The sequence below is a fragment of the Schistocerca cancellata genome, chromosome 11 (genome assembly GCF_023864275.1).
Source record: "Schistocerca cancellata isolate TAMUIC-IGC-003103 chromosome 11, iqSchCanc2.1, whole genome shotgun sequence".
NCBI lineage: Eukaryota > Metazoa > Arthropoda > Insecta > Orthoptera > Acrididae > Schistocerca > Schistocerca cancellata.
The window spans coordinates 42599664-42609926 of record NC_064636.1 but is presented as its reverse complement, the minus strand read 5'-3'; the positions used below and the strand labels follow the sequence as shown (position 1 = coordinate 42609926).

The 10263-nt window shown below is 43.2% G+C and overlaps 1 non-coding gene across 1 annotated transcript; it reads right to left on the bottom strand.

Moving 5' to 3' along the window:
• Positions 1-358: 358 nt before the first annotated feature.
• Positions 359-433, bottom strand: Trnat-ugu (transfer RNA threonine (anticodon UGU)). Its single transcript has one exon. It is a non-coding gene; the product is annotated as a tRNA-Thr (tRNA).
• Positions 434-10263: the final 9830 nt, after the last annotated feature.

Below are 10263 nucleotides of genomic sequence, written 5' to 3'. Positions count from 1 at the left end.
CGTAATACGAAAGGAAAAAGGCGGAAAGGTAATTTGCAGAAAAATCAAACAGTCGGTAAAAGCGCTCCTCGGTGAGATACACGGAACACAAAAGGCAATACTGACCGTGTAACTCGTCTTAGAAGTCGACATGAAGAAAGGCAAACACACATTTATAGCCATTTTTTGGATCTAATATTCCTGTCATTTCTTTCCACGTTATCAGGTAAATTATACGATATAGGGTCTGCCTTTTTGCAAACACGCCGTTTTTTTTTCTTTTTACCGAAACATTTTTCGGCACGAAATGATAATTAAATCGACACCCTAGCTGCAAACAGGCGTTGATGTACTTCATTGGGGACATGTTGGAAATGTGTGCCCCGACCGGGACTCGAACCCGGGATCTCCTGCTTACATGGCAGACGCTCTATCCATCTGAGCCACCGCGGGCACAGAGGATAGTGCGCCTGCAGGGACTTATCCCTTGCACGCTCCCCGTGAGACCCAAATTCCCAACATGTCCACACCACTACATTCATTTTACTCTAAGTAAAGCTGCGTGGTCATCAACGGTAACTGTTCCTTCGAGAACAGATACTACCGTCATATATAATTTTTCGGCAGCTCTGTGCCATCATCAGTGAGTTTTAGTTTATTGAAACCTGTAAAGAGTGAACATGTTTTAGGTTGTAACTGATCTAACTAAGTCAGCCCTAATGAAGTTTTTGTTTTTTACTTCTTACCGTGATTTTACATTACATGGTTTTGCATGACCAGCTGTATGTTGTCGTGTACTGATAACTTGTCATCTGCAAACCAAATTAACGTATCTCCTCAGAATGCAGAAGAAGAAGGACCAGTCACAACAAAAAATGGTTCAAATGGCTCTGAGCACTATGGGACTCAACATCTGAGGTCATATGTTGTCGTGTACTGATAACTTGTCATCTGCAAACCAAATTAACGTATCTCCTCAGAATGCAGAAGAAGAAGGACCAGTCACAACAAAAAATGGTTCAAATGGCTCTGAGCACTATGGAACTCAACATCTGAGGTCATCAGTACCCTAGAACTTAGAACTACTTAAACCTAACTAAGCGAAGGACGTCACACAGATCCATGCCCGAGGCAGTATTCGAACCTGCGACCGTAGCGGTCGCGCGGTTCCAGACTGAAGCGTCTAGAACCGCTTGGCCACAGCGGCCGGCCTCTTTTGTGGTATTAACGGCAAAATCACATTGTATATATACAGGGTGTTACAAAAAGGTACGGCCAAACTTTCAGGAAACATTCCTCACACACAAAGAAAGAAAATATGTTATGTGGACATGTGTCCGGAAACGCTTACTTTCCATGTTACAGTTCATTTTATTACTTCTCTTCAAATCACATTAATCATAGAATGGAAACACACAGCAACAGAACGTACCAGCGTGACTTCAAACACTTTGTTACAGGAAATGTTCAAAATGTCCTCCGTTAGCGAGGATACATGCATCCACCCTCCGTCGCGTGGAATCCCTGATGCGCTGATGCAGCCCTTGAGAATAGCGTATTGTATCACAGCCGTCCACAATACGAGCACGAAGAGTCTCTACATTTGGTTTAAGAGGGTTGACGTCAGGAGAGCGTGGAGGCCACGGAATTGGTCCGCCTCTACCAATCCGCCGGTCACCGAATCTGTTGTTGAGAAGCGTACGAACACTTCGACTGAAATGTGTAGGAGCTCCATCGTGCACGAACCACATGTTGTGTCGTACTTGTAAGGGCACATGTTCTAGCAGCACACGTAGAGTACCCCGTATGAAATCATTGAGCGTAGGTGGAAGAACTTGGGGCCCAATCAAGACATCACCATCAATACCTGCCCAAACGTTCACAGAAAATCTGTGTTGATGACGTGATTGCACAATTGCGTGCGGATTCTCGTCAGCCCACACATGTTGATTGTGAAAATTTACAATTTGTCAACGTTTGAATGAAGCCTCATCCGTAAAGAGAACATTTGACTGAAATAAGGATTGACACATTGTTGGATGAACTATTCGCGGAAGTGTACCCGTGGAGGCCAATCAGCTGCTGATAGTGCCTGCACACGCTGTACACGGTACGGAAACAACTGGTTCTCCCGTAGCACTCTCCATATAGCGACGTGGTCAACGTTACCTTGTACAGCAGCAACTTCTCTGACGCTGACATTAGGGTTATCGTCAACTGCACGAACAATTGCCTCGTCCGTTGCAAGTGTCCTCGTCGTTCTAGGTCTTCCCCAGTCGCGAGTCATAGGCTGGAATGTTCCGTGCTCCCTAAGACGCCGATCAATTGCTTCGAACGTCTTCCTGTCGGGACACCTCCGTTCTGGAAATCTGTCTCGATACAAACGTACCGCGCCACGGCTATTGCCCCGTGCTAATCCGTACATCAGATGGGCATCTGCCAACTCCGCATTTGTAAACATTGCACTGACTGCAAAACCACGTTCGTGATGAACACTAACCTGTTGATGCTACGTACTGATGTGCTCGATGCTAGTACTGTAGAGCAATGAGTCGCATGTCAACACGAGCACCGAAGTCAACATTACCTTCCTTCAATTGGGCCAACTGGCGGTGAATCGAGGAAGTACAGTACATACTGACGAAACTAAAATGAGCTCTAACATGGAAATTAAGCGTTTCCGGACACATGTCCACATAACATCTTTTCTTTATTTGTGTGTGAGGAATGTTTCCTGAAAGTTTGGCCGTACCTTTTTGTAACACCCTGTATACGCAAAACGTTTTGACACGCCGAAATCACGTTTTCTAATAACCAAGGGACGTGTTAACTCGCCGACGAAATCCACATTTAGATTGTTTGGTTTGCTATCAGTACAGGACACCATACAGATAGTCCTGCAGAACCATATAATGTAAAACCACGGTAAGAAGAAAAACGAAACTTTCTTTAGGCCTCACTTTGTTAGATCAATAACAACCTAAAATGTGTTCACTCTTTACAGTTTTCAAAATTTTAAAACAGACTGATGATGGCACATAGGTACCGGAACATGTTTGGGTAAAAAGGAAAAACAGTATTTTTGCAAAAAGGCGGAACCCACATCCTGTAATGATACAGTTATAGTATTTGTAGATTCGGGAAAAGGCACAATTCCGTAAAGCAATTGAAGTTCAGAGGAAAATAAATGAAGACATTAAGGTTTGCCGAAGACTCCTTGATACTGTGAGGAGATCTGGATTTTAATGCAGGACATTACCGCAAGGTCTGTTGATCTGGGACTTTACCAGCTCTCCTCTCCTGGCGTGCCAAATACTCGCACTAAAACTTTCATCCACCACCAGGATACGAACCGAGTAGTCAGTGCACAGGCGTGCGTTAGCGACCTCGGTTGCAGAGGCGGGGTGAGCAATCAGTAAAGAAAACCAAGAAGTGATATGAAAAGAAAATTAAATTCAGGGGGAAGAAATTTAGAAGTTTGAAGCTGGTGATGACAATGTAATGCTATCAGAGCCGGCAAAGAACTTGCAAGATTAGATGAAAGGACTGGATAATGTCTTCAGCAAGGTTACAAGATAAACATCAACAAAAGTAAAACAAGGACGATAGAATGAAGACAAAATAAATTAGAGGATGCTGAGGGAATTAGATGAGAAAATGAGCCACTAAAAGCAAGAACTAGTTTTGCTACACTTGGGCAGCAAAATAAATGGTGACAGCAAAAATATACGTGTGTACAATGCAGAATAGCAACGACAAGAAAGACTTTTCTGAAAGAGAGGAATTTTTAAATATATCATAAATTTAACTGTTAGGAAGTCTTTTTTTGAAGGAATTTCTATGCAGTCCAGACTTCTATGCATCTGAAACGTGGATGGTAAACAGTTCAACAATAAAATAGAAGCTTTTGAAATCTGATGCTACAGAAGAATTCTGATGATTATATGGGTAGAGCATATAATTAATGAGGACGTACTGAATCGGTCTTGTGAGAAAAGAAATTTATGGCGTAACTTGACCAGAAGAATGATAGGTCAAATTCCGAGATATGAAGGCATCAGCAATTTGGTAAGGGAGGTGTGGAGGGTAATAATTGTAGAGGGAGACCAAGAGATGAATACAGTAAGCAGATTCAAGTGGATGTAGTTTGCAGAAGTTATGAAGAGGGGAAAAGGCTTACACAGGATAGAATAGCGTAGAGAGCTGCATCAAACCAACCTTCGGACTGATGACAACAACAACACTTAGATCGAAAGAGAATACAAAATTAATTTGTGAGAACATTTCTGCTAGGGAAACAGCGGTCTGTCTAAAAGTACTTTAAAAAAGGATACAAACAGTATCGACCGCAAAAACATTACATCTACATCTACATACATACTCCGCAATCCACCATACGGTGCGTGGCGGAGGGTACCTCGTACCACAACTAGCATCTTCTCTCCCTGTTCCACTCCCAAACAGAACGAGGGAAAAATGACTGCCTATATGCCTCTGTACGAGCCCTAATCTCTCTTATCTTTGTGGTCTTTCCGCGAAATGCAAGTTGGCGGCAGTAAAATTGTACTGCAGTCAGCCTCAAATGCTGGTTCTCTAAATTTCCTCAGTAGCGATTCACGAAAAGAACGCCTCCTTTCCTCTAGAGACTCCCACCCGAGTTTCTGAAGCATTTCCGTAACACTCGCGTGATGATCAAACCTACCAGTAACAAATCTAGCAGCCCGCTCTGAGTTGCTTCTATGTCCTCCCTCAATCCGACCTGATAGGGATCCCAAACGCTCGAGCAGTACTCAAGAATAGATCGTATTAGTGTTTTATAAGCGGTCTCCTGTACAGATGAACCACATCTTCCCAAAATTCTACCAATGAACCGAAGACGACTATCCGCCTTCCCCACAACTGCCATTACATGCTTGTCCCACTTCATATCGCTCCGCAATGTTACGCCCAAATATTTAATCGGCGTGACTGTGTCAAGCGCTACACTAGTAATGGAGTATTCAAACATTACAGGATTCTTTTTCCTATTCATCTGCATTAATTTACATTTATCTATATTTAGAGTTAGCTGCCATTCTTTACACCAATCACAAATCCTGTCCAAGTCATCTTGTATCCTCCTACAGTCACTCAACGACGACACCTTTCCGTACACCACAGCATCATCAGCAAACAGCCGCACATTGCTACCCACCCTATCCAAAAGATCATTTATGTAGATAGAAAACAACAGCGGACCTACCACACTTCCCTGGGGCACTCCAGATGATACCCTCACCTCCGATGAACACTCACCGTCGAGGACAACGTACTGGGTTCTGTTACTTAAGAAGTCTTCGAGCGACTCACATATTTGGGAACCAATCCCATATGTTCGTACTATAGTTAGGAGTCTGCAGTGGGGCACCCAGTCAAACGCTTTCCGGAAGTCAAGGAATATGGCTTCCCTCTGATACCCTTCATCCACCGTTCGCAAGATATCATGTGAAAAAAGGGCGAGTTGCGTTTCGCAGGAGCGATGCTTTCTAAAGCCGTGCTGATGCATGGACAGCAACTTCTCTGTCTCAAGGAAATTCATTATATTCGAACTGAGAATACGTACGAGAATCCTGCATCAAACCGATGTTATGGATATTGGCCTGTAATTTTGAGGACCCGTCCTTCTACCCTTCTTATATACAGGAGTCACCTGCGCTTTTTTGCAGTCGCTCGGGACTTTACGTCGGGCAAGAGATTCGCGATAAATGCAAGCTAAGTAACGAGCCAATGCGGTAGAGTAGTCTCTGTAAAACCGAATTGGAATCCCATCAGGACCTGGCGATTTATTTATTTTCAACGCATTCAGCTGCTTCACAACCCCAGGGATGTCTATCACTATGTCGTACATACGGGAATCTGCACGATACTCCTACGGCAGTACGTTTGTACGATCCTCCTGCGTGAAAGATTTCTCAAATGCTGAAACAACAGCGGATCTACCACACTTCCCTGCGGCACCCCAGATGATGATTCGGTGGTAACGTGGCTGTTGATATACTTTCCGGGATGTGAGGTCGTGGTCCAAGAACTTTTCTGCTGCTTACGTTTCGTCCAGGACTGCGCTGGACTTCCTCAGAGGCGCTGCTTCGCTGATTCTTGGTGAGTCAGTCGGCAAGACTCAGCGGAGCAGCGCCTCTGAGGAAGTCCAGCGCAGTCCTGGACGAAACGTAAGGAGCAGAAAAGTTTTTGGACCACGACCTCACATCCCGGAAAGTATATCAACAGCCATGTCACCCGGTCGTGAAAGCCTTCATTCTACATTCGGTGGTAACGTTTCGGTAAGCTTCTGATCATCCTCAGGCCCTCGTACAATGATGGTAGGCGGTGGCGATGAATGGAGTGGGTATTGTTACTCCAAGAGAGACAGAGAGAGAAAGAGAGAGAGAGGGAGAGAGAGGACGTTCGTGGAGTCGCAACACCAGTTCCATTAACTGCCACTACTTAATATCATCGTAGGAGGGTCTGAGGATGGTCAAAAACTAAACGAAACCGTTTACAATGGAAATAAATGTTTCTGCGGTCGAGACTCTTTGCGTCCATTTTTAAAGAACACAACATGTGCTCTTCCGTGTTAAAGTATTACTGCTTCATTGGTCTACACTGAAAATGGTCACAACGGCAGTTGAGAGTATTGTAGCGGCGCTGTGAACGACAAATCAAGAGAAAATTTGTGAACGGAAATCGTTAAGCGGTCGCGCGGCATGAAATCGTAATGGCGCCATTCCGGCGGTAAAACAGATGACTGTGTAGCGGGCACGTTGTCACGGCAGCCGGCGCGTATCGACTACGGCCGACCAATGGCGCACGCGCGAGCGGTCGCCGTCTCGATAGGTCGATACAGCGGGACGAGCGACCAGCTCTCGCCGACCACGTGCGAACGAACATCGCCTCTGAGCGTGTTTCGAACTCGCGCGTCATTCGGAAATGTTCACACACTTCTTTAAATGGCGTGGCGTGCTCTAGATATTTACTACTAGCTTCGTATACTAGTCTGCCGGTCTGGATGTCTTTGCTTTCGTTAAGGTGGGGGGGGGGGGGGGTAGGACGTCAAATGGGCCGACTTGGAGCAGGAGAGGCACCACAGGACATTTTAATTTCCACTGTCTATACTTTTACAAATAAATTCATAAAACTGTAACAGCATGACCAGGAAGGATTCAGGATTCATACTCATATCAGTGGAAGCTCAAAAACGTAACAAACCACATTTTTTTTACATGTGAAAGTTCATCATTTTTTCACTTACTACTGGCTCCATTTGTTGCTATAGGTACACTTTTCTTCCTAACTAAGAGAGATTCTTCGATGAATTTTGAACAGCATACAAACTATAGTTACAGGTGTATGAAACTCTAGAAGTTATTTAATTTATGAAAAAATGAATGAACTGTTACATTTTAAACTTCATGTTTAGAAAAAAGTCAAGTTTTATAGTTAATCATCTTAATTTTTTCCACAGTTTTTTAATAGATTTGGAAAATTCTAGGGTTTCATACACCTGTAACTACTGTTTGTATGCTATGAAAAATTCATCGAACACTCTCTCTTATTTAGGAAGAAAAGTGACCCTATAGCAACAAATGCAGCCAGTAACAAGTGAAAAAATTATGAAATTTCACATGTAAAAAAAGGTATTTTGCTACGTTTTTGAACTTCCACTTCGATGAATGTGACTCCTCAATCCTTCCTAGTCATGGTGACAAAGTTTTATGAATTTATTTGTAGAAGTATAGACAGTAGAAATTAAAATGTCCTGTGGTGACTCTCCTGCTCCAAGTCGGCCCGTTTGACGTCCTACCCTCTTTAAAGTAGCCTACCATCTTATTTTGTATTCTTCACTGCCGCAAAGGTTTTCAAGCTTCCCACTGTGCCAGTTATTGGGGCTTCTTCCTGTTCTATCCATGTATGGAGTGCGGAATGGCTGACTGCTTAAAACTCCTGCATGGAGCTGTGATCAATCTGATTTGGTTTCCGCTATTAGTAGGGCGACACGTAGGGCATTGTAAAATATCTCTAGATTCATCACTTAATACTGGTTCTTCAAAATCAGTATGTAGGATTTCGCAGGATAGATAGTGTCTACCTTCAAGAATTTGCCACTACATTTTCTTCAGCATCTCTTGTTACATTTTCCCAAGTGTCAAACTAACCTATTACCATTTGTGCAGCCCTTATCTGTATACGTTCAATCCGACCCCCCCCCCAAACTAGTTCTATTTGGTACAGGTCCTACACCCTTGAGCAATGTTTTATAATGGGTCGTAAGTGTGTTTTATAAGCAGACTTCTTTGTAGACTGACTGCATTTCCCCAGTATTTTACCAGTAAACCGAAGTCTACCACTTGCCTTGCCTATGCAATCGTTCCATTTCATATCCAACCAAAGAGTTACATCATGGTATTTATACAAGTTGACTCATTCTACCTGTGACTCGTTTGCACTGTAGTCACCGGACATTACGTTCATTGGTTCTTTGAAGTACACCGTTTCACATTCCTGACTTGAATTACGTTGCCAGTTTTTGCACCACTTTGAAATCTTATTGAAGATCCGACTGAATATTTCTGCAGATTTTTTCAGATTGTACATTGTTATATGTAACTGCATCATCCATAAAAAGTCTCTGTTTACCACTAATATCGCCGGCAAGGTCATTAATATACAAACATGAACAAAACGGTCTCAAAAGATTTCGCTAGGGCACTCTCGAAGTTACTTCTACATCTACGATGATTCCCCTTCCACGATAATATTCTGCGTCCTACATACTGACAAATCTTCAATACAATTTCCCTTGATATACAATACAATCGTACTTTCGTTAATAAGTACAAGTGTGGTAGTCAGTCAAACGCCTTTCTGAAATAGAAAAACACCACATCCACCACACTGCCTCCATGCATGGCTTTCACAATGTCATGTGAGCAAAGTCCAGATTGGGCCTTGCATGAACTATGTTTTCGGAACCCATGTTCTTTGGCATCGAAGATATTGTTAGAGATATCTCAGACTCCACCAGCAGTGTTTCTGAGATTGTTCAGGAATATTTTCTGGGTACTTCGGTATAAGTGACCCGTATTCTTCAGTGGTTCGTTATAGAGTAATAATTTAATTATTATTTATCTCATTATTTACCCCACTTGCCTTTGATTCTATGAAAATACCTCCCAGCAATGCAGTCATCAAAACGTGAAACACAAAACATGAAGTAATACAACAACCCTCAGACAACGACAAAAGCACGGTGAGTGAATGAAACAAGTTTGTTTGCAAACACGACAGGCGGCGCATACTGTCGATATTTGCAGTATTGTGAAGATATTTTCGGTGGCGTCCAGATACGAAGATGAATGAGCGTAAAAAAAAAAAACAAGACGAAATGCAAATACTCGTAATGAGACACCATGGAGCACGGGGCCCTTACACCGATGCAGTCAGAAAATATGCCTGGACAACCTCCGAAATTTTGATTGAGGAGTTCTGAATCCCGCTATGTATGAAGAAAATGTTTTGAGATATACAGCCAATCGACAAGTAAGTCATTACTTTCGGTGTACAAGTTGGACTGGGGAACAAGGGAGAAGGAAACTAAGCAACCATTTTTCAAAGGCATCTCACCTGCATTTGTCTTACGCGATTTTGGGAAGCCATGGAATACCTAAACGTGAAAAGCCAGTTGGGATTTGAACTCCATACCTCTCGTAACTACTAGCGCAGTGTCTGAGAGGTTTTAACTATTGTGCCATGTTGAATTAACACACAAATCCAAAGAAAAAAGAGAAGAAATGGAAGTATCATATTGGTTAGCAATAGCAACCCAGAACGTAGCGCCTACGAACACGACTAACTGCAACCCGCCAGACAGAGGTGTAATGCCGTTTTGCAGCCTGACAGCGCTGACAGGGCACTTTGCTACGCGTTAAATATTCAAGCTCTTCAAACTCGTGTAATTTCGCTTCCTCCCCCCCCCCCCTTTCCCCCCTCCCAATACGCACACCCAAGTACAGATACGAAAGAATGATGTGGCAGGTAAACCAACTGCACTTACGTGTACTGTGAGTAGGCAAAACATCAGCCCACGTAGACGACGGTAAAGCGTCGTAGTGGGGCACTTGGACAAAACAGTGTTTAGGAGACGGAAAATAATGAAAAAGACTCTGAGGTAAAATATAATGGGGTGCGCATTGCAAAACTGAGTGAAATAAATTTGACTGATAACGAAATGAGATGGAAGTTGGGAAAGGG